The sequence below is a fragment of the Cuculus canorus genome, chromosome 6 (assembly GCF_017976375.1).
Source record: "Cuculus canorus isolate bCucCan1 chromosome 6, bCucCan1.pri, whole genome shotgun sequence".
Classification (NCBI taxonomy): domain Eukaryota; kingdom Metazoa; phylum Chordata; class Aves; order Cuculiformes; family Cuculidae; genus Cuculus; species Cuculus canorus.
Window position 1 is genome coordinate 12,901,112 of NC_071406.1, and position 27,351 is coordinate 12,928,462.

At 47.6% G+C, this 27,351-nt stretch overlaps 1 protein-coding gene across 5 annotated transcripts in view; it reads left to right on the forward strand.

The window, feature by feature from the left end:
- Positions 1-274: 274 nt before the first annotated feature.
- The window catches only part of LOC104067707 (myosin-M heavy chain), a 48,059-nt gene continuing 20,982 nt past the window's right edge, over positions 275-27,351 (forward strand). For 3 of the 5 annotated variants that reach the window (XM_054069552.1, XM_054069556.1, XM_054069558.1), the window contains exon 1: positions 694-713. The gene's annotated coding sequence lies outside the window, so the exon portion shown is untranslated. Of the gene's footprint in view, positions 714-27,351 lie in introns of all 5 variants that reach the window. The other 2 variants (XM_054069555.1, XM_054069557.1) reach the window with 2 other exon arrangements.

The following is a 27,351-nucleotide window of genomic DNA, read 5'->3' on the forward strand; positions in this document are numbered from 1 at the left end:
CCAGGGCCCTCCGGGGCAGTCAGTCCAAAGGACATCTACTGGCTGTGGGACATGCGGGATCCCAAGCACCTAAGGGGAGGTGGAGAGCAAACCCCACGCCCAGCTTCCTTGCTGCAGCCCCAGGCACTGCCAGGCACGCTGGGTAGCAGGGGAGCCAGGGTGGGCAGACGGATCGGGCGCTGCTGGGCCAAGCCGAGCTGAGCCGAGCCCAACCCAGGTGTGCCGAACTGAGCCAAGCTCTGCCGAGCCCAGCTTAGGTGTGTCGTGCTGAGCTAAGCTGTGGCCGAGCTGAGCTGAGCTGTGCCGAGCTAAGCCCAGCTGAGCCGAGCCGAGCCGTGCTGTGCCGAGCTAAACCCAGCCCAGCAAAGCCCTGCCCAGCTGTGCCGAGCCGTGCTGTGCCGAGCTAAGCCCAGCCCAGCAAAGCCCTGCCCAGCTGTGCCGAGCCGTGCTGTGCCGAGCTAAGCCCAGCCCAGCAAAACCCTGCCCAGCTGTGCCGAGCCGAGCAGCGCTGAGCTGTCCCTCCCCCCGCGCCCTCCGCAGCGGCTGCAGCGCCGCCCCCGCCCCCCGCGCGGAGGCCGTTACCCCGCACGCGCCCGCGGTTGCCGTGGCGACGCGCTAAGCCGCGGCTCTGGCTGCGGCGGGGCACGCGCGGGCGGGCGCGCACAACAAAGGCGGCGGCGAAGGCGGCAACGCGTCCCGGGCGCGCTGCGCAGGTAGGTGCGGGCGGGCGGGCAGCGCCTCTCGGGGGGCGCTCCTGCGGGGCGCGTGTCCTCCTCGGGGATCGGGCAGCCCCGGGTCCAGCCTCAGCTACAGCCCGGTCCCCGCTGCAGCCCTGGCTCCGGTGCTCGCTCCGGTCCCCCCTGCAGCCGCAGCCCCAGCCCGGTCCCCGCTGCAGCCCTGGCTCCGGTGCTCGCTCCGGTCCCCCCTGCAGCCGCAGCCCCAGCCCGGTCCCCGCTCCCCGCTCCGGTCCCCGCAGCGCCGCACAAAGGCGCTGCCGCCCCTCTCCGATCCGGCTGCAGCCCCGCCGCTCCCGGGCAGCGGCAGCCCCGCACGCGGAGCCTTTGGGAGGGCGCGGGGCGGTGTCCGGAGGGGCTGAGCAGCGCCCCGCTCCTCGCAGCTGCCGGGGCCAAGTGAGTCCTTTCTTTATACTCGTTTCCATGCGATTCGTAGCGTTTTCAGCTCCGGGATGCGTTTTCCCAAACCCATAACGGGTTCTGGTGCCTGCGCTGTTGGCAAAGGCATGGGCTTGAATCTGCAGAGGCAGAAGTTTTAATGCATCGTTGCAAACAGTAGGTACGACGGAATTCCCTGCAGGGAAATCTATAAAACCTACCATTTTTATTTAGGCTGCAGCAAAGCAGCCCCGGGTGCATCCGCACTTTTGCCTTCGTTGTCTCCTGGTCGTCGTGGCACTGAAAAGCATTTAAACAGCTCTGGTTCGCAGCTGATGTTACAGTGAGGCCCGAGGGCTTCGTAATGGTTCCTTTTCATCCACGGCTCTCAAAATGCTTCACAGACATCAATTAAGACTGGGAACCCTGCTGCAACTTGGGGAGGCTTTATTGATCCCATTTTACAGATGGAGAAACAGATCGGAGACCTCGAAAGATATAAGTCAGATCAGTACTTTAAGCCATCATCTCCCATATGCTAAATCCTCTATTTAGGATAGTCTTCCTCACATCCTCTAACAGAACTCTCTCTTGGCTTCACTGGCTGCTCCGGGAGCTGGTTTGGGCGCTGACAGGATTTTGAGGTACTGCTCCTGCCTATAGCCAAAAATGATGTGCCTTTAGCACTGTATTGTTGTGAATAATGGTTTCTGATTAAAACAAGTCTCTTGATTGTTCTTTGGTTTGTACTGGAGTAGAACCAGGGCACGCTGATTCCCCAGTGACAAGCAGGTGTCCGCTGGGAAGGGCGTGGGAGGGTTTGGGACGCGGGTCTCTACCCTCGTGGATGAGGGTGCATTAGGCAAAGCACTGTACAGCCAGACAGCAAAGCGTGCACTGAGCTGATGAGCCGAATGCAAAAAAAAAACCAGATATCTGCTATGACTTCTTTGACAGCCTCAGTCTCAAAACAGTCTCCCCTCTTTAAGGCTCTTTGAAGGGCATAATTCCAAAAGCAAAATGAGTGGCTACTACTGTGACTGCAATACAGAAGACTCCTGATCCTAGCCTGTTTTGAGTCTGTCCGCTTGATTTTGTGGCCCAGACAGGAGATGGGCTGTGTTTGGTATCTAGTTCCCGTCCCTAGGCATTGCTTATGTTGATCTCCTTTAAGGGCTTTAACCAGAGAACGCTGGCTGCAGTGTCAGATTTAAGTCTTGCTTCCCTGTCTGTAGAGCAAACCCAACAATAGTAGCCCTAAAGCATTTACAAAGTTTTAAGCTTCATCTGGGTAAGAAAAGCCTACAGCAGAGTAGAAGATGATGTACAGCTCCCAGTAGTCACAGAGGGAGCAGACTGAATGCTTTTCTGGGTTTAATATCCATTGGGTGCTTGGTGACTCTGATCAAGTCTTATAAGATGTTCTAAAAATGCCGATTTCTTAATATGTAAATCTGTAGGACATCAAGTTCCACTTTAAATACACTTCCCTCTCCTCCTCCTCAAAGCAAAAAAACACCCCAAACCCCTTGGTGCCACAGCTGCAAGAAGCATCATTTGTTGCTGGCGGGGAGGATACGGTATCAGGGTTTGTTTCATTTCCAGTGTTTGAGAGGAAAATTCTTGTAGAGAAGAGAGAGCAAGTGTAGCTCCAGGGTCTTCCTGGCTGGGCATCAGCCAATTACTGTCCTATCAGATTAGCTGTATGGTACATTAGCACTCGTTTATGTTAATACAAATGCAACATGACTGTTCCATGGTATTGATGGAATTATTGTATTTACAGCCCTTTAATAGAACTAATTGAAAGGGAGGTTCTGATTACAAAACCATGGACTTCCAAGGTGATTCCTTTTGCGGCTTCTATATAGGCCAGTTTTGAACCATGAAGAAGAAATGAACTTCTAGAAGACGTAATCTGTTTTGTATTTACCATTGATGCAGTTAACGTTTTGGCAAACTCTAGGGAAAAAAAAAACTCTGTATCACAAAAGAAAACAGAAGAACTTAGAGTTTTTTCCACCTTGCCATGATCCTGACCCAGCAGCTACTTTTGGCCTCTGAGCATCTCTCTTACCTGCCTGTGCTGTGCAGGGGTCTGGCCCTCGAAACCAGCATCAACATTTCCTCAGATGCCACTGCAGCGCATGAGCACATTCTCCTTGTCCAAAGCTGCTCGGCAGCAGCAGTCGTGGGTGTGTGTGAGATGGGGAGGCATCACATGCAGCACTCCCCAGCCAGGACCGTAAATCTCTCCACAGCTTGGTGACTTAGCTCACGTGTCACCTGCCAGCGTTCAAAAGATGCGCCCATTTTTCTCTGGGAATAAGCTAGGCACCTCTGGCCAGAATCTCCACAAGTTTCACAGCCCGAGCTTCATAATTAGCTCAGCCTCACCTTGTTTGCAGCAGCCCTTCCAGCTGATTCCTGGCAGCCATTATCACCTCCCAGCACAGGAACAGCTTTAGCTCTGAGCCTTGGGAAGATGGCCAGGGTGGGCAGCACCCGTGGTGTTAGGAAAAATAACGAAGGGGCAGAAAACAGGTGCATGGCACAGGGAGGGAAAGTAAACTAAGAACATACATGACAAGGGGAGGAAAGTGAAGTGACAGATAGGAGACCCTGCAAATCCTTTGACTTTGTGGGAGTCACAGATGCGGAAGGATGTGGAAGGAGGCAGAGAAGTCCGTAGATTATAGGAACAGGGTGAGGGATCTCCTCTGCTGCCAAGGATGGATTGTGTTACTGCTGCCAGCCTGCTGCCCAGGCTTCAGAGCCGCTGCAGAGTGCCCTGCAGCGTTTGTTATTTCCAAAACGCCCTGCTGTAAGTTAATAGCATCAAAGGGTGAGCAGCTCCAGGAGCTGCCAGGAGGGCTGGGGTCGGTAGCCTTGTCCACAGTGTCATCCTTGCTCAGGGAGGGTCCCAGGACAACCTCTGTCACCACAGCAGACATCAGCATCAGTTATATGAGGAGTAGCAATTTGCTGCTCAAGGACAGCAAGGACATGGGAAAGTATGTGATTTCAGGAATTAGTTATGGAAAGCTGGGACCCTCAGGCTGAGGTAATAAGAACAACTGGAGAATTAGGCAATTCCCATATTCATGAGATGACAGACTGCAGTCCCTTTGCCAAGGCTGTATGAAATACACTGAGGGGCAGAGGAGTTTTCAGGCTTTGCTAACAGCTGCTTCAAGGTGAAACACAAGGGGAAACAAAAAAATCGCCACTGTCTGCAGATACTCACTTTGCCATGGAATAGCTAAGGGCCTGGAATAATTTGGGGCACTCTGCAGATATTTTGGAACCTGGGTTTGAGACAGTCCCCTCACCTTCGAGTAATAAACTGATTGGGAATTAAACAGTACCCCTCCTAAAGACTTTTGACCAGGAAGGAACTAAAGCTTTTGAAATCCTTCTCCATCTCCTGTCCTAGACAGAAGGTCAAGGAGCAGGAGTAAATTTTTTCTTACAAAGAAAAAAACCATGGCTTTATGGTTTTAGCTACAGAGAGTGTCTACGCCCTTGCTTTCTCTGCTGCTGAAGTGCTTAAAGATACATGTAAGCAAAAATCCATTTTTCCTTTGGGAAATGAAGCTTCAGCAGATGGTAGTGGGAGTTCACAGGCTTGGTTCTTTGTCAGTGCCTGCAGAAGCAGCAAGACAGCGTGTTAGCTGTGGAAGCAGAGCTAGGGCTGCTCCAGTCAGACACTGTGCAGCCCATCTTCTGGCTTTCCCGTGATCTGGGAGCAATGCTGGCAGTGTCCTGTCAAAACTAATTCGTTTGTAACACAGTAATCTGACTGTTTCTGCAGGCATGTTTAGGAAGCCAGTTAGGGGCTGAAATATGACAGTGACTTCGACCACAAGCGAGTGATTCACAAGACCTGGAGTACACACAGCTGAACTTTTCATTCAAGGTTTTTCCCTCAGGAAAAAGGGAATTAAAGACCCTCAGACATTGAGGAGAGACGAGTCCATTCAGACCTAGCACGGAAGAGACAGACATTAGTTCCTAGTGTCACAGCCAGCCAGAGCTGCTGTGACAGATTTATCTGCTGCCTTCCTAGCTTGTCTCAAGGACAACTTGCCTACCATGCCCTCTAATCAAGTTCTTGCTCATCGTAAGGATCTTTGCATCTCAGTCACCTTGCCCAATAAACTCACCCTGCAGAGAGGTCTAGAGGAAAAGCAGTGGTTCAGAGTTTGGAGCAGGGTCGGCACTGGCCATGGCTGGTACTGGATTGAAGCTGAGCCCTCTGGACCAACAGGACATCAGTGCCTGGGGATATGGACCAGCTCTGTGCTGAAATACTCCTGTCACTCATGGTGATGCGGCTGATCCTGCCAGCCTGCTTCTGGGAGTAGACAGAGGCAACCCCTTCTAAGAAAGTGCCTCTCAGGGTAACTGCTTCTCATAAAGGATCAATACAGTTTCACTGCTAATCCATGCTGTGGTAGTTTAACCTGGAAAAACCTCAGACCTGAGCTGAACTGAAACCTCTCAATTAGAAGATCTGAGAGCACTCCCTCAGGAGTCCTGGTTTGTGGTACTTAACTGTTTTGCACTGATGTGCAAAGTGGGGTGTTTGATTGGGGGTGTTGATTGACAGCGACTGAACGTGAGCCCAGCAGTGTGCCCGGGTGGCCAAGAAGGCCAATGGCATCTTGGCTTGTATCAGAAACGGCGTGGCCAGCAGGTCCAGGGAGGTGATTCTGCCCCTGTACTCGGCACTGGTGAGACTGCACCTCAAATCCTGTGTTCAGTTATGTGCCCCTCACCACAAGAAGGATGTTGAGGCTCTGGAGTGTGTCCAGAGAAGAGCAACGAAGCTGGTGAGGGGGCTGGAGAACAAGTCTTATGAGGAGCGGCTGAGAGAGCTGGGGTTGTTTAGCCTGGAGAAGAGGAGGCTGAGGGGAGACCTTATTGCTCTCTACAGCGACCTGAAAGGAGGTTGTGGAGAGGAGGGAGCTGGCCTCTTCTCCCAAGTGACAGGGGACAGGACAAGGGGGAATGGCCTCAAGCTCTGCCAGGGGAGGTTCAGGCTGGATATCAGAAAATTTTTTCACAGAAAGGGTCATTGGGCACTGGCAGAGGCTGCCCAGGGAGGTGGTGGCGTCACCATCCCTGGAGATATTGAAAAGATGGGTAGCCGAGGTCCTCAGGGACATGGTTTAGTGGTTGATAGGAATGGTTGGACTCAATGATCCTAGAGGTCTTTTCCAACCTAGTGATTCTATGATGTGTCCCATTCTTTTACCGCAGCTGTTGCAACAGCTCTGTCCTCTGTTGACAACTGGGGTTCAGGTTTCCACAACACAAGATAACCTGTGTTTGAACCACAACGCCGCAGTCCTCTTCCTAGTCTAAGGGTTAGGCACGGCTTTGGAAATGGGTGCTTTATACTTGCAGAAGGCATACCCGCAGTGGGGACACCTCACAAGTCATTCATCCAGCTTCTCTGAAAGCTTAATGTCATTGAAAACAAACATCAGCCAAAGTCACAGAAGGAAAAAGAAAGAAAAAGAACATCTGTTTCTGGAAGAGGAAGGTATAGGCCATGGAAGCCTTCCTTACTGATAAACAGCCTCTGAGCTGATCAGCTTTTTAATATTGAGGTTCATAGCTTGCTTGTTTGATCTGCCACTTGAGTCTCAGGACACCTTCCAGCAGGTGTGGGAAGAGCTGACATCCCATTCCTGGCTCTGAGAAGCAGGTCTGCTAATACAAAATTGCCTCCACAGCCAGTCGTGTTTGTCAGGGAGGATCTACTGCCCTTTATGCCAGGTTCTGTCCTGCCTGGTTGCCATATAGCCGTGTCTCTAAAGGACACAGTTGTTGCTCATCTACACAGTGCTGCATTATTTCTGGTCACACGCAAACAGCAGAGCTGGAACTCTATAACATTTTTTTATTCTGGCACTCATCGCCCTCCTCAGGCTTTTCTTCATTACAGCAGTAGCGTGAAGTAAATCCATAAAATGGAGCTAGCGCAGACCAGAAGCAACTGCAGGCACTAGCACAGCCCACAGTCACATCAGCCGTCCCCTCCATGCTTACAGCAGTGCAGGATGCATTAGTACATAGCTTGGATTTCTTTCTACTGGATGGCTTTTGACCTCCATGAGAAGAACCTGGCCTGTCCAGAGGGATGAGTCTCAGCAACTTTATTTCTTCATTGCATTAGGAGCAACACTTTTACCTGTATCTTGCCTTGTATAACGACTGTGTCAAAACACGGTCCTTTTTGAATAAAGCCATATTCGGGACAGAACTCCAGTTATGCCTCTAAGCTTATGCTACCATAAAGAGTAATCCCTTTGAGAATGTCTAAATGCTATACAAATCAACTTAAAGTTATTGTAATAGGAAGAGCAGATGCTATGTATCAGCTAAGTAGTACATCATTAAAAATTATGTTCCTATCCCACCACAAAGAGAAACATTTAGACATACTTTCCCTTCTTGGGATCTGTGGGAGAAACGCTTCCCTTTACCTGGCCATATCTTTGGCTTTCCTCCTGGAACAAGATCTGACCTTTCCTTCCCACAGTAGCCAAAGTGAATGCACCTGCTTGCATGACACAGCAGAAGCTCATGCTGCTCATTTTCAGTGAGCTAAAAGGGTGTCCTAGGAGAGAAGTCCTGGCTTTTTGAATCAGGAGACATGGTCTGCTGATTTCAGGTGGAAATTAGAGAAGTGAGGGAGGTTGGACCCTGCGTAGGTGCTATTTAATGGACAGGATTCCTGATGAATTGCTTTGGAAGGTGCGAGAACTTATTTTTGGTGAAATTATGTAGCACATTCTGTGAGGCTATGAATGTAAGCGCTGAACGCTTCCAAGAGTGAGGCTTTTGTTCTGGTCATCGGTGGATCTGAATGTGGTTACGGAGATGGGTATGTCTTAGTAGAATGACTGGACTTTTGAAAGGCATACTGAGGCAAAACTTGGTCAGGTGAGATATCCACCTTTCCAGACAGTGAACAAGATCATTGTATGCCTGGAAATACAACTCTTAGTAGTTCCACCTGCAGGACCATAGTACATCAATTTGTAAAAGAGCATTAACAATTGACTTTGAATTATCTCTGTAGATTATCATAATTATTTCATACTAAATGTGTCCATGTGTAAAAGTCCTCAGCTGTAACATATGTGTGCAGGCTGGAGTTTGCCATACATGGTATAGAATTTAGTAGCTGCATAATCCTGCTGATGTCAGTACAGCTTCCATAGGTGGAACCCCTGCACAGGGTGTGGAACCAGGAGATAGGAGATTCACAAAGTTTAAAGCTGGAGAAGAATGCTGAGATCTAATCTTTTAGTAGACACGGGCTATAAGACTTCTCCAAATTGATTTATTCTGTTCAGTGCCTTTCTCCTTTAATGACTGTGCCAACTCCTGAGCCCTGTGAACCAAACCTTGGCCTTCACATCCCAGTCCCCCTGGCTGTCAGCAGCCAGTGTTGCCTTCAGCTGCCTCTCTGGGTGCCTGTGCAGTGGCTGCCCTCCCATCTCATGCTGCAGTGCTGATTAGTTGGACACAGTGCTGTGTGTGGTGATGAGGGTGGATGTGCTTCCTGTGCATCACACATTCTCCTTCCACTGAACAGGAATCAGCTGCTGGACTGAGCTGAGGGGCAGTGGGGCTTTACGGAGGGGTAGGGTACCAAGATGTGGGCCGCGGATGCTGCTTGAAGTTGCATTCCTGCTTCATAGCAGAGTTCCAGGTCATAAATAATGCTGGGCTGGACCAAAGCTCTGATGGGAGTGCAAATGGCTATGGCTTTGGGGCAGGTGATAGTCCTTCTGCATCTTCTTTAGGGATCTGGTAGGGCCAAAGGATGAGGAACTTGTAGGGAAGCACAGAAGAATGGGTTGAGAGCCTTGTCAGGCAACAGGATAGCAGAGGGTGCTCTGTGGAAGGAAAAGGAATTTCTGTAGCAAGGAGGAGAGGGTGTAGCAGGGGGAGGTTGTGCTGAGTGGTGGGAAGGAGAGAGGAGCTAAGAGGGAGCAGGGTAAGGCAGTGGGGCAGGGAAGAGGCAGGACGGTGGTGTTAGCCAGGGTTGATGAATGACAGTTATATATTGGCTTGGGGAGGCCTCGTAAACTGAGTAGGAGCCCCTCATACAAATGCTTGGAACTTTTGAGATTCAGCCCCATCAGCCACCAAAGCAGCAGGTGGACAGCATGACTCCGGGTGGGGAAGTGCAAGAAGCAGAATGCCTGGCTTCTAATAAGTTCCCCTCTTACCCTGTGCCCTCTCCTTTCTGCCCATTTTGCCATTCCTGCTGCTGTTTGAAACACATAACATCTGGAAAAAGCAATGCCCTTGTATAGTGCCTTTGGCTTCAGGAGTGTTCTTCCAGCACTGAATTTGGCTCATGGATTTTAATTACTCTCCGCTGCGATAGTAATGAGAGCCAGTGGAATTGTACTGATTTTATTTCCTTTTAATTTGTTATGATGCTCTGGATGCAGATTAACTTTCCCAGCTCAATATCTTTATTGATTCATCCTGTCTCATGATGTAGTAAATGGCTGAAAGGGGTGGCCAATTTCACTGTGGCTTCCCTTGGTAGCTCTTGACACCCCATACAGTCTCCTCCTCACTCTGGCAGTACCCGAAATCAGGTACCTTTGCTTGCTTCTGATCCGGTTGTTTACATCTATGTAAGTGAGGATAAATTCAAGCCCATTGTACTCCTTCTTTATATGCAATAGCCCAGGTTTCCCAGCTTCCTTTCTTTTCAATGTGTGGAGTGCGAGGACCTGTTTGTGGTCATTTGATGGAGGTGAACCTGCTTCTAGGCACAGCACACAGGGGTGGTCCTCACCGAGAGGAACTGGCTGGCGAGGAGGGGAGAGCTGCAGTCGGAGGTGTCTTCCAGCAGTGCTGCTCCAAACACACAGCTGGGAAGCCTGTCGCAAGGCAGTGCCCGGCCTCCTGCCTCTGTGCCCATGTGTGAGCTGGGCTGATGGGCACCTGGTAGACTGCACCGCTGCCCAGTTGTCCATGGGGTTGTGGAGCAGCAGGGAGACTCTTGGCCTCAGGGCCTCCCTCCCAGTGAGGGAACCCGGCAGCAAAGCTTGTGGCGTGAGACTACACCCTACTGAGAGATCCTCCCCAGCTTTCTCTAGAGAAGGACCCTGCACTCTTTGATGCTGAGTAGATGTCTTTTTTCCTTTGCTTTTTACTTCATCGAAGCTGTAATGGAGAGGGCGGACAGAACCTGAGTCCTTTCAACACAAACCCCTGCTAGAAGTTGAGATAAGGAGGCTGAGACAACTGCTGGTTGTAACAGGGGTGACTGCAAGATAACCTGCAGTCCCAGAAGCAGGAATTTGCTCCGCAGGCTCAGAGACATCCCCATGGAGCCAGGCTGGGGTGTGCCAGTATATTGATGCAAGTATTGGACCAGCCCTAGCTTGGAACCAGACGCTGGCTGTGCACCACACAGCCTGCTGCTCCTGGCTGCTCCTGGCTGCTGCTGGCCTGCTGGCCTGGCTGCAAACTTGGCGCTCCACCTAGTCTAATTACTCGTGGGGCAGTGCAGTGCTGAGAAGCAATGGGGTGTTTTCTGTCCCCCATGGTGTTCTTTTTCTACGTCGCCTTGGATAGCAAAGAGCCAAAGCAGAAAGCTAGGATAAAGGCAGAAATTTGACAGCAATCCTGCATCCCTCTGCGTTTCAGCCCCTTGGCATGTTCTCCAGCAGGAATCCCATTGTGCCAAGACCTGTCTTGGGAAGCTACCTCGTCCTCAGCCACGCTTATAACCTCCCAGCTCCAAACAGTGCTGCGTGGTCACTGATCATCTATCTCCGTGTGTTGTTACAGCACGAGACCAGTGTGTCTCTCAGCAAACGTGGAGTACACTGTAAGTAAGGTACACTGACTGCTTGTGTGAGTGGTGCAAGTGTCACATCTCCAGAGGCCACCAGGTATCCAGGTGCTGTCATTGCACTGCCAATGAGTACCCCTGCAGCTCAGTGATTATTATCTGGATAACGATAATGGTTATCCAGTGGCCTGGAAGTGTTCCTTGGAGCAGAAGCTGAAGTTGGGCCAGAGTAGGTTTGCCTCAACTCGGAGCTGGAACAGACACTTCAGATGTAAAATATTACTTGTTCCTCTTGCAAAAAAAACCAAAAAAAACCAAAAAAAAAACCCAAAAGCATGAGCTCTGTGGACAATTTTTAATGCATAGAAACATGTACCAAGCATGCAGTACTGGGCAAGCCAAATTAAAATGACATCAGAGGTAAATATCAGTTTGTCTTGTCACGCAGCTGACATTAGGACTTAGAAGCTTATATCAAATCAAAGCAGCCAGGCAATTAACATCAAAACAGTTGAGCTTCGTGTTCATGTGGTGCATGTTAACATGGATGCTGTAGCTGCAAGGAAGCCTCAGGTTTATCCGAGTGGGTCTGGCACTACCCCTTTATCTCCATCTCACAGAAGTTTTATTTCCAAACCTTGCTCTGTGTGATGTCCAGAAGATTGTGGTGGCAGAAATCTTCTGTCCATCTCTGTCTTCCTTCACCTCCAAAGCTATCCTGTACACCTACCTGCCAGCATCCCACTCATGCTGGCCCCAGAACAGTGAGGAACTGCTGTCACCAGCTTCCTGAGAGATACCGGGCAACAGATTGGGAAAATGATTTTTTGGAAGATTAGAAAATAGCACTGTGAAAATTTACCGCAGAAAAACTGAGGTAAATTAGGGTGCAGCGAAATATCAGATACTAGGGGGTCAGATCCCAAATGTCATCATCATAGGGAGCTTGGGGCAGAATCCTGCAGACTCTCATTCATGGACAGCCAGCGTGCATTAGCCTGGCAGTGTCACAGTGTCCTTGTGCCTGGCAGCATTTCCCCGGGATACTTGCCATTCATTTCGGATGAGCAAAAGCTTTGGGGACCCAGTGATACACCAGAGGAGGTGCTTATGCTGCCTTGGGCAAAGCAGTACAAATATACACTTTTGCTTAGTTCCACCATATCCTTAGAGAAAATGCAAAAGCATTTAACTTTTTTTGTTTTCCTAAGCCAAGATTAATGCTTAGCTGGGCCCACCTGTCAGCGGCACTGAGTGTGCCTTCAGCACACCAGCGCTGAGGGCAGGACTGGGAGAAGGGCTCTTCTGCTCCCTCACTGTCCTACCCCAGTAAGACCTATGTGTCTCTTCAAGCAATTTACAGGCGTTTTGTGATCCCAGCCCAGCCACACCAGTGTCCCAAAAGTCCTAGCCAGCTCAATCCATTTTATATATTTTTAGATAAAAAAAAAAGAACTTAACAAAAGCATCTTATTGTCTTATTTTTGATTTACACCAATTGCCTTCCTTGCGGCCTCAAATAAGAACTAGGCTGCTTTGTGCCCTTCTCTGACTTTTTTCACTGTTTCAGCTGGGAAAGGGGAAGCTGGGTGAATGTTAGCACAGGCTCCAGCCTCCACCCTTTCCCAAATGATTTTCATTGAAAAAGACTTTTAATATCTTCCTGAAAAGAAGTCTTAGAACTAATAAACTCTTTCTTCCTCATTTCTCTTGCAGTCCCTTTCTCACAGAATCACTTGAAAGGAAACAGCATCTCCTCCAGGATTTCTTTGGGGTTTTGTGGGTTTTTTTGTGGTGTGATGTTTTGTTGGTTTGTTGGTTTGGTTTTTTTTTAATGATGAAATCCTTTACTCTCACCTCCCAGCTGGAATTCCCTGAAGCACTCTCATGTGAGCATATCTCAGGGATGATGCCTTGGTCAGGGAAAATGCTGTAAGTACCAAATTGTCTCCTGAAGGAACAAAGCAAAGGAGACCACATAGCAACTGCTGTTGTCTGGCAAGTCAGAAGGGCACCACGCTGCCTAAACCAGCTCCCAGAGCAATTGTACATCATCACTAAGTCAGCTGCTCTTTCCAGAAGATAACAGATGACTGTTTAAAGAAAGAAGAAAATGAAGGAGAAAGACAGAAAGAAGGAAAAGGAGAAGAAAACAATGGTGAAAGACCAAAAGCAGCTGCAAAAACACGACTGCACACACAGTTGTCCTGGTGGTATATAAAGAGAGACCTGTATGCTTCATGGATTGGTGCCGTGATGCCACAGCCCTGTCCTTGCCCACGTACTTGCATTTCCTTGCAGCTTGGGAGGGGAAAGCACCTGTAGCCTTCAAGGTAGCTAGAGCCATGCCAGCTTGTGCTCAGACAGTGGCTTGGGACCGTTGCACTTGGACACAGGTCCCAGAGTTCAGTCAGTTCCAAATAATTACACATCAGTTTTAGGAAATCCTACCCAGCTTTCCTTGGTGCTCAAAGACTGCAAGGAGAGGAAGGGTCTAATTCTAATAGATGCAGGAAGGTAGGCTTTTTTATCTCCTTTTACAGATATCAGAGTTAAAACACAGTAATTGAAATGTCTTCTCTGGGAGGACCCCACGAGATTAGGGACCAGACCTCAGTCTCACATGTTACCAGGTTACAGCCTGTTCCCAACTTCTTCCACCCTGCAGCTGTGAGAGTTACAATATTTGATTCATTTGCACGCGTCGGGGTGAGAAGTCACAACATCAGTTTGTGATTCCTCCAGGTGATCTTAACCTACCTCCACAAAAAGCTCAGGAACATAAATCAATGTTCTGTGACCTCCCCAGAGCAGCTATTAACAGACAGCAAGAGGAGAAAGTGCTGCCTCCATTTCAAGGCAAGGGGAGTTGGCTTTAATTTTTAAAACACTCTCAGAAGTGATTGATGAAGCAGTATTTTTGGAGAAGAGAGGAAACTGGCAGTCTCCTGCGGCGAGGTCAAATGTCTGATGGTGCCAGTTGCCTACATCAGAGTGCTTCTACCAAAATACTTCAGATGCTGAGGCCTGGCCAAAATCATCTGCTCTGGCTGAAGCAGGAATGGCATCTGGAAATAAAATCTGGCTTAAGGCAGTCAACAAAGCATTGGGATCTCTCCGTGTTCATCAAAATCATGAGTCAATGGTTGACTTGTCCAGCTGTCTTAGTACAATCCAGAGCTGCTGTACTATCAGCACATTACAGATTCCTACGTGCCCAGTGGGGGACAAAGCAAGACAGTGCAAACCAGAGCTGGAGCTGAGGACAGTAGCAACGCTGGCCGTGGCACTGCCTGTGGGGCCAGTTCCTGCCATCACCAGCTGGAAAGAGAGAAAGTGGTGGACTTCTGGGTGGGTCTTTAGCTGCGGTTAGTGGTAGAGTTTTGTGATTGCATTAGTAGATGCCATACCAGCAGCTGGGAGGCAGGAGGGTCTTCATTGCTTTCATCTGTTTTTCCTCTTTATTAATTATAGTTCCACTGACCTCTGCAGGATGACATACAGGAAGAGAATTATCAGCCATCTAATTACAGAGCCTGATTTTGCTGCTGCTTTTACACATTTATCACAGGTTTTACCATTGATTTCAACAGAGTTGAAAAAGAGCCCTTGTTTCATCAAGTGGCACCAGATTAAGTTAGTGGGATTCTGTTCCGTGCCTTCTGACATGCTTCCAATATCCAGCCCTGACACTGTCCAGGCTGTGAGTAATTTGATTCTGCCGGTGCTGACGAAAGCGCTGAGCAGCAGCAGTGATTGCACCTTAAGATCTACATACTCAGATGGTAGTGCTGCTTCTTTGCATGTCCGATTTATTTTCATACATAATAATCAGAAAAGCAAGCCAACACCCTCAGACATCTCTAACTTATGGTAAATATCAATATCTAAACCTGTCATCAGTAAGAACTGTGAAAATCAGATAGATTGTATTCTGCAGAAGTTGATGGCTGAGGCAGAATGCTTCGTGCCCTGGCAAAAATCAGTGGTGTTAGCTAGCTGGCTTCTATTTGAGAGACCTTGGTGATTTTCGTAGGTGGCAGCTGGATGACCTCAGCGACAGGAATTGGGGCCTCCCACTCCACGTGGAGAAAGCGCTTCAATCTTTAACTAGCCAGTCTTTGACTTAATTTTGTTTAAAGATTTTAGCCACTGTACAGTGCTAAAGAGGATCTTGCTGAGCTCCTATTACCTCAGGAGCAGCTGATATGTAATGAATTATTCAAGACTAGCTAGTTCCTTCATTAATTTTAATAAATCAAGTTTTCCACCGTGTTCTCAGCAGTGCTGCCAGCTGGGATACGATGAGGTAAGCCCATTATTTCCTGGGGACTTTTTCATTTGGTCCAGGTTTATATAACTAAAGGATCTTGATAGTTAACAAGAGATTATTAGCAGACAATGCTAATTTGGGGTAGATCTACAGTGAGCAGAAGAGGCACCAGAACTCCCACATCTCTCAGGAGGTCATAAAGCAGGGAGGATGGCATTGCACATGCAGAAATGGACTCAGCTGCCACACGCTGACCTCCAGGGCAGAATGTAACCCTTAAGACAGATGGCCTGAACCTCACAGCAGCTGAGAGGGGCATTTCCCATCTTTTACACAGACTCACTCTCATGAAATGGTTTCTAGGTCTCTAATATTAATTTCTCCAGAGCAGGCAGATTGTGATGTGTGAACCTGTCCCATTTAGTAAGCATCTACGTGAACCAATCTTATGTGTAACGCATGCATTGCCATGCGCAGCTGTTAATACATGTGCAAGCAGCATCTCTTGGTACACTGCATATATCCTTTCCAGGCTGCTAATAAACTTCTTACAGTGCAGTAGCTGCCACAGCAAATGCAAAGTTCATCTGGTGACCATTGTAACCTGTCTCCCTCAGCTTCTGCTCAAACTCAGCAACAGAAAATACTTTCTGACACTGAAGCACTGTTAGCGCTTTCTGTGCATCTCTTGAATAGGCAGGAACACACTTGTCTCCATTTGTTTGCTATCAACCCCAAAATTGCTCAGTCTGGTTTGTTCTTCTGCTCTCCTGGCCAAATAAGAACCAGTCTCATAATGCAGTCAAAGGCAAATAGATGTTCTGTGTCCCCTATAGAATTTGACTTTACTGTATTGTGCTGTGTTGCATAAAGAAGTTGGACTGACCTATTTCCTCCTTTCTCTTCTGCTCTGTAAACTGCACGTTACTCAGGGCAGGGGATTCCTCCAACCCAGGTCTTGTAGAGGGTTTAGTGCTTATGGCCGTAACCCTTCCTGTACACAGTTCATGCAGTTTTTACTGGAGAGAAGCAGACCGTTCCGCCCAAACAGAATTCTATTGCATCTGCATCCAGCCCTGACTATTCCTGTCTTCAGAGAGCTTAAATTGTCATGAGGACATGGTCAGATACAGCATAGCTGTGCTTTACAGCATGTGCAAGCAACTCAAACCTCTGTAGCTGCTTTTCTTATCACGTGTTTCAGGAGAGGGAAGGTGAACTGCTAAGGAGAAGAGAGAATGGACATGAGCAGTACTGAGCATGAATTGTTTACAGCCCCAGTGACAAATTCAGTGTGCAGGATAGCCCCCGGGTATTTAATCTACGTGGTGCACACTCTCATGAGTGTGCTGCTGGTAAGACATCCAAGCACAGCAGCTTATCCACAGATCTGTCAGCAGGGCTCAGTTTGATAGGTGAAAGACAGACCTTGCTAAAGGAAGGCCACAGTTACGGGAGATTTAATGATTTGATCTTTGGGGATGGAATATGAAAGAATAGCACCTAATTGTGAGAAATAAGAGTGCAGTTCCTCACAGTGTATTAAACAGCAGTATCCATATATCTCTTTCCAAAAGTGGGAAGGACATTGCAGATTCCTGCAAGCGTTGCACCTACTGGCTCTTCTAGTCTGCCTCACACAGACACAGGGCTGTTTCCCATGCTCAAGCCATTCCCACTAATCATCGCAGCCTCCAAATAATTGTTCTAGAGGTTAAATAATATCTTCACCATAAAATCATGCACCTTTCTGTAGTCTACTTTACTTTAGCTTCTGTTCCCAACCAACGGGAATGTGCTGCTCTTATGAAATGTCTTTTCCAAACTGGCCTAAACCTAAAGCCACTCCTATCTCATATTTTGATATTCAAGCAAAAAAAAATTTTGTGAATCATTTCAGATTAATGTCACAGAGCTCCCAAGACAGTTATTGTGGAGCAGCTGGCAGAGGTGTTTTCTTCTTACTCCACATTCATAGCACTGCTACAGACTTTAGTTCTGCATCATTTTGGAATGACGCTATGCTGTTTTTTAGACCCAACATACTTCAGCTCCTTCACATCATCATTAATCCTGAAGGTCTTTGATTCTCTCAGTGTCTTTTTTCCCTTTATTAGTTATGTGCAGTTCTTAGCTTGCCACTTTTTATTTAGTACTTTCTGTTTTCCCAGTGTGTGTTTGTATGCGTAAAATGCTTGCTTTCACTTTCCCAATAAACAAGAATCCTGTTTTTTCCAAACCAATATATTTACTTTCCAGGGTTGTGGTTATTTGAACATTTAGCAAAAAAATAGGCTCCCAATTATCATTTATATTTTTCTACTCAAATTTCCTTTATTACCTGGCTCACAGTTGTTGTCAGCTCTCTGAAAATGACATTTTTAGTGTCCTAATGATGGATAATTGGTTTGCACTGGGCTCTGTTTGCACACAGCAAATATAACTGTCTTGATCGTTGGTAACTAAGCAACGAGCTGTGTTTTTTATTCTGTGATCAATTCCTTGCTACCTGTCAAGATTAAGTCTAACACAGCATGTGCCCAGAAGGGATACAGCAGGTTTTGGAGTTAAGAACCCGTCATCTATAAGATTGGGAGTAATAGCAGCATGAGGCTCCTGATTTACTGCTCTGACTGCAGTCTCTTACAGGCTTGTAGCCTTTTCTGTTTTCAGAGGAGGTGAAAGTTTAGTGGTCTTGTAGTCTTGATAGTTAAGCTAAACATCATCCAGAAGTTGTTAATTGGCTGCCACATTTTTTTTTCTGTGATTGAGGCAGTGACAATGAACACATTTTTTAATCTGTTAAAGCAAATTGTTAACAAGCAAATTGGTTTGCCATTCAGAAGGCCTCTTGTGACAGGCTTGAGTTGCTTTGCTCCTGCATGCTGGAAGGTCTCCTGGCAGTGGTTGCTGCATGGGACATTTGAAAACTCTTCATTTTCTACTCTCTTGTTCCATGTGAACATTTCTTTCTTCTGTTTAACATGGGGAAGTAATACTCAAGCGCTCAGAAAATTCCTTGTCAAAGAGCAAGGGTGGATGTCTCTGGAAAGGAAGGTGAGGTGGAAGCCAGGCAGCAGGGCAAGCTGAGACAGCCGCCTTGGTTGCCTTTGACATGGAGTACGGTCCCACTGGCCCGAACGAGAAGAGCAGAGCAGTCCCTCATTCAGCCAACAGTCCAGCAAGCCCTGGAGAAAGCTGTAGTTCCAACACAGCTTTGATATCACCGAAGAAGTCAAGCTGGCCAGGCCAGAATCAGTGTAAGTAGAGCATAGCTTGGGCAAGGACCAGGGTGAGGACTCAAATGCAGCAGGAGCAAAGGTGGAGGTCCCAGATAGGCTCCGTCAGGGTAATTGCCCTACAGGCTCTGACACTCCTGAGCCTAAGCCTGGATCTGCTCTGCCACCCACCTTCTGTTCCAGAGGGATCACTAGTGGACATTACATATAAAATAAATCAGTTTTAACTTCCTGCAAGAAAGAAAACCTGGCCCATCTGGAGCAGGTTGTAATAACTCTTCTGTCACTGTCCATCTGCAATGAATGGTATATGGTGCTTAGAAAGAAATCTTCACAAGCTTCTTCTCCAGACTCTCTTTGCAGCTCGCTCTTCTTACTGTCCCTGCTTGCTGAAAGGAGCCATATGGATTTTGTACTGAATGTTGCATAAATGCTAATGTGTAAGTATATTTAGAGGTGGCATATGGGCAATAGTAAATGGAAATGAGTGCTTTTTTGGTTCAGATTACACAGGCAAGTTCAGCGAAGCCAGATACTGCATTGGGTTAGTTAAGTAGCTTCATAATCCTGGTGTCCCAGGTTCAGATCTTGATTGGGGTTATTTCTGCGCTGGGTTGCGCTGACTGACTTTGTCATCAGTACTGACGTTTGCCAGCAGATGCAGAAAATCCAGAAGACTTCAGCCAATGTAAAAAAATAACCAAACCACAATGTATCTGATCTGCGTGAGGCTGTAGACCAGTCAGAGGCAGATCTCTGTCCTTTGCAGCATTACCAGCACAAAGGAACATGTTAGAGTTATTTGTGTCAATTTTGAAGAGTCATATAGTCTCAGCTGACAGAGCAGTGTGCTACAGCTAGCAGAGGGAGGAAGTTATTCTATTTTTGAATCCTCACTGAGAATCAGAAAGTCCTGGGATGTGTGAGAGTCTGCAGGCTTCAGTGCCCTCTGTCTGAGAGGGTAACGTCATTCATTTTGGTGCAGCACATCACAGGTTCTGTTGTGCCTGCCCTGGTCAGGGAGCAGGAGTGTTCTCTGTGCTCAGGCAACAGGTGTTTGAGCTGGATCTGAAAGCTCTGGACCGAGTCCCATCTGTCATCAGGCAAGCTGATGTCTGCACAGGAATGGACCACGTTCAGAATCACCTATGAAATGGACCTTAAGTCTTTTCTATTTTTCAGTGTTTGGGCGATTTCCTTGTAGAGCCTCAAGCAAAGCCAAAAAAACATCCAAGTTGAGCAGGGATCAAAATTTTTCATGGAACTGTAGACAGAGCATCTCCTTTGATGATAATACTATAATTTTACCTGTTCTGATTAAAAGGTTATTTAGATTTAGAGTGTTTATACACAAAGGAAAAATGACATCATCCTGTCAGATTTTTACAGCTTGCTCAGGGGTTGGCTTCCAGTGAATCCACTGTGGCCACTACATTCCTTACTTCCGTCACAGCCTGATGACTCCTGTTTTCAGCCTCGACTGCAGTATTAAATAGCAGCCATAAAGCATTTTGCCACTGGTCCTGCCAGCTGATGAGTCCATTTTAAAGCCTTCTCATTGCATTGCATTAATTTCTTTTTGCACAGAGAAGTAGTTAGTTTTGAATGTCACCCAGTCCTACGGATGCAAGTGTGAAGATGGATTATGCTGGCAGTGATCCATCCATCTGTTCATCTGCCAACACTAATGTTTAGCTTTTCAGGCTCCCAGTTGTCTTAAATAATGCTGACCTACTGGATCTGGGGTGGGAAAGGTCAGGTAGCTCATTTTGTCTTCCATTTCTTAAGTGGTAATTAAACTTTCTGAGGTGTTACAGCTACATGCAGGAATTGTTGATGGGCAATATTTATGACGTTGAGGTTAAATCCTTTTCTGATGTGCTGTATTGTGTGAGAATCTTACCACCACATTGGCTGCAGCATCTCCACCCTGGCTTCTCAGAGTACTCCTTATAAAAGGTGTTTACGAAGGGTTCGTATCTGTTTCGCATGAGTGAGTGGCGGCCTGCGTAGGGAGTATTTCCCCTCTTTTGATTGATATTACCAAGTTGTATCTATAGTGTGGTTTTGTCTGTCCTTGCTGTAGTGTTCAGCTTCAGGTAGGCATGTGTACTTCGAGACGACTACAAAGGCTGCAGACTTTCAGTGGCTTGCAGGAGTCAGGTTATCAGAAGAAAGCTGGTTGGTGGCCCCTAGCTCAGCCACGATGCTCTTGGTTCAGCTTAGTCCTGCCTTGGTAATTTAAATATGCATGCAATGGCTTTCATCAGCTGCTGTGATCTGTGTCTTTTTTCCCCCAGTTGCCAAAAAAAAAGGCATTAACAAGAATATAGCAACGTTTGTGAGACACTTGGAACATTTTGCAGAAAGGCACGAAAGTAATTATATCTCACTCTGATTGCTAAGGAAATACAGAACCCAGAACTGGTTGGGAGAAGTATGCTTCAGACTCTGCAGCAAGTTAGTGGCCTAGGAGAGGGGATGGGGTATCTTCTGACTGTATCTGTGGTCTCCTTCACACTTAACCTTATGGGGTTTATGGGTTGTAGCTATTACCTGAGATCCACAGCAGAGAGAGAAGGGGTCTGGTTTACTGCTCTTCTGCCTCCCTCACTTAGAAAGAGCTGCTAAACTGATGTATTTTTCTTATTTTTCTTCAGTCTTACATGTGCAATGTCTAACCTGCACTGCAAGAAGATGCAGCTTACTTGCAGGAAATATCAAGTGCATTTGAGCAAAAAAAACTATTTTCTTACAGCTGGCTCTAAAAAAGAGTGATGTCCGACCTGCTTCCTCACCTTTCACTGTAGAGAAGGAACTGGTGGAACACCAGAAGCAGAGTCCTTTGTCAATACTGGTAACTTAAAGTACGTAGGTGTGGTTAGGACCATCTCCCAGCATGTGCTGGTATTAATCAGTCATAGAATTTGTTTCTGAATGATGACTTTAAAAACATTGCCAGTAAACCACACATGACACGATGCACATGGGTGCAGGTGAGGCCAGGATTGCATGTGGTGAGAAATCACTTGGGTCTGTGTTGCCTCCGGTCTCGTCTCTCCAAAACACAGTCCTGTGGGGTCACTTTAGAGTTAATGCCCAGCTGGGTTCAAAGATAGCCCAGAGAGATGATTCTCCTATCTTGAATGTATTTGATATTGTCTATGGTAAATATCGTGATGTAAAGGATCTACTCTGAGAAACCTTTGTTGAACAGTTGTTCAGGGCAGACCACGCTGGGAATGTTGCCCTCTAGAATATGTGCTCTTTCCAGGAAAGAGTTTTGGGATTTCTGCCTAATGGCATTTATCCTGGTGTCTCCAAGTGGAGGCATCCAGTGTTTCTGCCCTGTCCAAACTGGCCACTTCTGCTTAGCCCTGAGCTGCACTGCGCACTTCACCAGCTGCCATCTCTCTGCAGTCACAGAGTTGTTAGCAGAAAAATTATTGCTGCATACGCAGTAGAACAACAGTTCCTCGCAGGCAGAGATCCAATTTCAAGAAGCTATTATGTTCCTATAGCCTCCTGTGTCTCCCAGTGCAATAAACCAGTTCCTGTCCCTGTCTGGCCCCACTGGTTTGTGGTGATACCTCCTTTCTTCAACCCATAGCACTCAGCCCCCATATCCCCTCAATTCTAGCTGGGAGAAAGGCAGGATGTTGAAACTGGTTCTTCACCCCCCCGCCCTGGCCGGCTGCAGGTCAAGCAGGACAATTAGGTTTGCCAATTGCAAGCCACAACCTTTCCTACAGGGAAAATACCAACTGGATTATCCAGCCATTGGTGTTCCTAAAGCTTCTAATACAGACAGGCAGGCAAAAGAAGCTGCAAACCACCCTCCCTCCCTCAATCACGTCCATAGATAATTGAAATGGAGGGGAAGGGAAGAGGTGCAAATCCAGCCTGAAAGAACAGCCTTTGCCTCTGATCATCAACTGGGAAAAATCACTTGCTGGAGTATTCAAGAACATGAAACACAAGCAAATAAACGATGCTGACAGCCTGATCAAAGGGTTGCTATACGAGAGAGCCTCTGCTAGTGCCAGTCAGGGCTCCATGTGCTTAGGAACCTTGCCCAATAAATGTGATGAACAGCTACGTGTGATGTAGGAGAAGCGAACTGAATTTTCCTCTAGGGATCTGTTCCTGATGTAGATGGAGTTCTTTCAGACTCCATAGTCCATTAAAACTACCTTTGTCAAAACATGCAAAAGAGAGGGGCAGGGTAATTTTGTCTTCAGTCCTGAGGCAAAGGATCTGAATACCCATGTGATGGAAGAGCTGGCACATGAGTTGGATCTGATCTACACTGGGGCATTTACTGGCAAAACTGTCAGCATAATAATATTGCTATAGATACCACTCCCCCACAGATATACTTATTCCATAGTAACAGATGCACAAGAATACAACTTTCCAGACTAAGTGTGCCCACCAGATGATGGAGTGGTATGTGCCTGGAGCGGTACCACTGTTAGGAGTAAAAAGTCCTCTGGTAAGTTTGCATGTTTGTAGGGCAACTCTTGGACCACAGCAGAAAAGATAAGAGTCTTTGCTAGGACAAAAAGCATTCTTTGAAATGTACCAATTGTACTAAAATTCCCTCCAAAGCAAGGCATATTGCAGTTTGTGTCCCCGTTGGTGGGCTTAGATCAATAGCATGTGCAGAGGAAGCGGGAGTCCCACTGGGACTTTATCCCTTCTTCATTAATTTGTTACCAACCTGAATTTGGAATGTTTTCCCCTGTGCCCCAAATCCCTAGAACATTTGTGTAGGGTAAGAGGGCTCAATTGTGACTGGAATACGGCCTGTCCTTTCTGGTTATTGTTCAGCTGGGATGAAGGGTAAAAGATTACTCTTAAGCTGCGTATTGCAGAGTAGGAAGCTGTGAGGGAGCCCATGACACCACCTTTGGAGAGTGCACCGAGCCTCAGGAAAAGATAGCAAAAACCTCTGCAACAGTGGATTTTCCATGCTTGAAACAGCTCTGGAGAGGCAGAGGGTACCCAGTGGCTATCATGGCAGCTGAATGAAATTGTCACTTGTGATAAGGCATCCTGAGAGCTGTGGAAAATCCTGGCTCTGTGCCCAGTGGCACAGGTCCAAGTGATTTCGCCGAAGCCAAGATTTTTACTCTGTATTTGAAATGAATTGCTGGGGTGAAGCTGCAAAAATGAGGCCTGGTAATGAAACCCACTTGCAGCAGTGCTCCTATGCGCCAGAGCCCTTCTGCGAGCAGGAGTGTTTGCACTGGCTCTGCAGAACACCACGTTGTTCTTGTAAGAGGGAGGATGAGTCAGGAAGTGTGAAGTGCCACTGAATTCATCTGGGATGTCACACAACTGCCCATTTGTAGGCGAACTCACAATTTCCTGGGGGATTTTTTGACCCACTTTTTTTTTTTTTGCTAGCTTTCCCTGAATTCCCACCAGCGCGGGGGACCATCCGTCAATATCACCATAGCGACAAGAAGTCATTATTGGTATCCTGCCCATTGACATTCAGAGTCGGCACAGCGCTGAGCTGGGTGGTGAGCCATTGCCATCAGCTTCAAGGAGAAAGGCGAGAGCTCAGGGTCTCTGTGGGATCAATCCTCTCACTCTCCTTCCCCTACGTCTCCCCAGAGAGATCCTGCATTGTGTGGTGGCAATAAGCAACATGTTCCTTCCCTTAGCCAGTTGTGTGCAGTATGTGCTGTAGGGAACTGCTGCCAGGAAAAGACGGGTCTGGATTTGCTGCACATGTAAGGATAAATGTGCCTCTCTTGGGTTTGTTTGCACGGAGCTGTGGCACGCAGAGGCACTTTACATTGCAAATAAGCAACTTATCCTGCAAACCTACAGGGAGTTCAGAGCAAAGCAGGAAGCTCAGGGGCCAGGAAGGGGTAACAGCAGGCTAAACTGCAGAGAGAGATAAAAGACATGTCATATAATTCTGCTAAATAGTGAAGGAAGAGAAATTTGCAGCCGGTCGAAGTTAGCGTTGACAAACTGTACTTATTTACACTCAGCTTATGGTCTGGCCCACAGTCTACTCAGCTGAAAAGCGTCAGCGTCTGAAAGGAAGGGCGTTGTTTAGAGAGGCCCCTTGGAGGAGTTGGGAATCAAGGAGTTGAATATCTGAAAAAAAAAAAAAAAAAAAAGAAGAAAATAAATTCTCCTAGGTAGGTAGGGAAAAGCTTGTGATGTTCCCTGGAGCTGATGCAGAGGCAGAGCCTGGCTGGCTGCACCAGTTCCCTGTCAGGACTCTCACTGCCTGGTAGCGAGCAACATGCAGCACAGGAGCTCCCGAGGACAAATCCCTCATTGGAGACAGCTAATGGATACAGTCATCCCAGATTTTCTGTAGAAGCATTGCTAAGTACCTCCCCACTCAGAGGAATGTGAAGTGACTGCCCATGGCCATCCACACTGACACTACTGCCATCCACATCTCATCATGCCAAACCTGTCCCTGCCAGCAATATCCCAAAGTGCCTGACAGCTTTGGAATGTGACCAAACAAGGCATGGGATGAGATCATCCATCTCTCTCATCCTCCTGAACAGCTCCTTCCTCCCCCAGGCCTCTCTCTGAGCTCACCAGTGAGGCGTGCCTTGAAACTTCGATAGACACCTTATTCTTAGAATTAATATGTGATTTCTTTCCTCTGCCCTATGCATTTTAAGGATTGGGCTAAGACTTTGGGGACGATCTTAGAACAAGAAATTAGGAATCCCTCCAGCAACCCTGATGGATCCACCTGTATAGGACTGATTTTCTGTTGCCATCTTGGGACTGATGAAACAGGACATGGGAAAAGCTGTATTTCTGTGTACCCTGTGGGTCGTGTATTCGTAGGCTGGACAGGAGTAGTTCCACCTTGAAAAGATCTAGTGTCATGACTTAGGCACTGCACATCATGATGTTAAAGCGTGGGTCAAATGATATTTAAAAAGCCTGATTTTTTCCTCCATTTCTTGTGACTTGACTTTTTACCTCTTTCTTGCCAGAGTGAGTGAAAATTGTGAGTTGAAAAGATGGTCTTCAGTGCACACAGAAGAAAAAATAGAGCTGTGTGCCTAGGTGAAGGCTCTGTTGATCCGCATCACATGCTGCAAGGGGAAGGGAGTGATCAGCTCTTCCCTGCTGCTCGCTTGATTTACTTCTCTCTCTCGGTTCTCATGTTCACCTGCCCCCTGCATTTTGGCTCTGCCTTCATAAAACACATGCAGAGGATCAAGATGGTTTTAGGGGATTTGATGTGTAGTTCCCCACGTCATCATCTGCCTGCTGCAGACGAGTTTATCTGTGTTTGCTCTTTCCAAAGTGACCTGCCGCTGCTGGAGATGGGCTTCCAGGCTGACAGCACTGGGCTGGCTTACAGAGCCATGTCCAGCACTTGACTGAGCGCTGGTGGGGTTGTGCTGGTGGTGCACCTCTGTCAGCTGGAAGCCAGAGGAGAATGGACTGGAGCTGGCATTGCGAAGTTATAATTTATGTTGTACCGTTTGCTGGGTTGAGCTTCAAGTGACAGCCTTGACCTTTTCTGTCCCCCCTGTCCTGAGGAATAATAAATTCACTTGTAGCTGTATTGTGACCATTTTCTGCAGTGAGTGCCAATGTTTTATCTATGCAGAGTAGGAATTTGGAGGAAGAGTAGAGGTGCCAGGGTGTGAAGCAGGCTCATATATTGTACTTCCCAGATCTCACGGGGCACTGGATAGGTTTTCCTGGCTCAGGTTTGCCTCAGAGAACTCTGTGTGTGAAAGTTAGGGAGCTTGGAGCCAAGTATGGAGCAGAATTTGAGGCTGTGTTCAGGTCATGCCTGTTCCTGACAAGGCTGATAGTGCCTGCTGTGAGTATGCACAGCCTGAGGTGGGCAAGATCTGCTCGGCATGACCCAAAGGCATGGGAATACTAGGTTCATGGCACATACATGGGGCAGGGGAAGCCACCTGGTCCTGAATATCAGGCTAAACATTGGCTGTGCTTGGTTATAACCCCCATGGGCTTCTTCACCAGCTCTAAGAGGAGAGTGTTGTCTCGTGCTGTTGAAGAGAAGTGCAGCACCTATCGATCAGGTGCATGCTCCAGGTTTGTTGGTTCTGCCTGTGATCAGTCCCAGGAGAGGACTTTATTGCAAACAGGAACTGCTACACTCCTTCTCTTCCTCCTGAGAAGGAGTCCTTGGAAGGGGCTTTGTGGCCACCCAGGGTGTTGACTCACTGAAAGCTTGACAGGTGATGGATGATGCGGTCTCCTGGGGCACTTCACAGCAGCTCCAGCTGGGGCACATGATGAGGGTGTCAACACTGGTATCTCCAATAGCATTTGTTACAGTAACTAAGGTACTCAGCCTTCCTTTGCTGCAAGGTCAATGCTAGCCCTCTCAAGCTCCGTTCCATCTGCTGCGTTGTCAGCAGGGCTGGTGGAGCAATATTATATGAGAGATGGAGTGGTGCACCGGTGAAACGAAAAGGGTACCCTTTCCCAAAGCAAGGAATCTAGAGGGAACACAGGTCACCTTGAAAGTATGCTGCACTGGAATGCCAGCCCTTAGAGGTAGGCTGGAAGTGTCATGTCATCACAGGCTTTCCGAAGGAGGAACACAGGGAGAAAACTGTGCTGTGACACAAAAAGGAGGAACTGCTCTGATTTAACAGAGCAATCAGAAAAATTCATTGAAGGCACTGCTGCCAATTGCACAGGCGTCTGGAGCCGCTGGGCTTCTCAGGTGAAACCTTTCATATCATTAAAAGCAAAGCCCCCCAACAGCTTAAAACCCCCAGAAAGGGAGCCAAGAGTGCTTAAGACCATTTAGTGTTTCCATGAAATTTTGAGATCAGCTTTTCCTCTGCTTTGATACTATTTAGGAGTCCATCTGACCAAAATAGAAGGTCA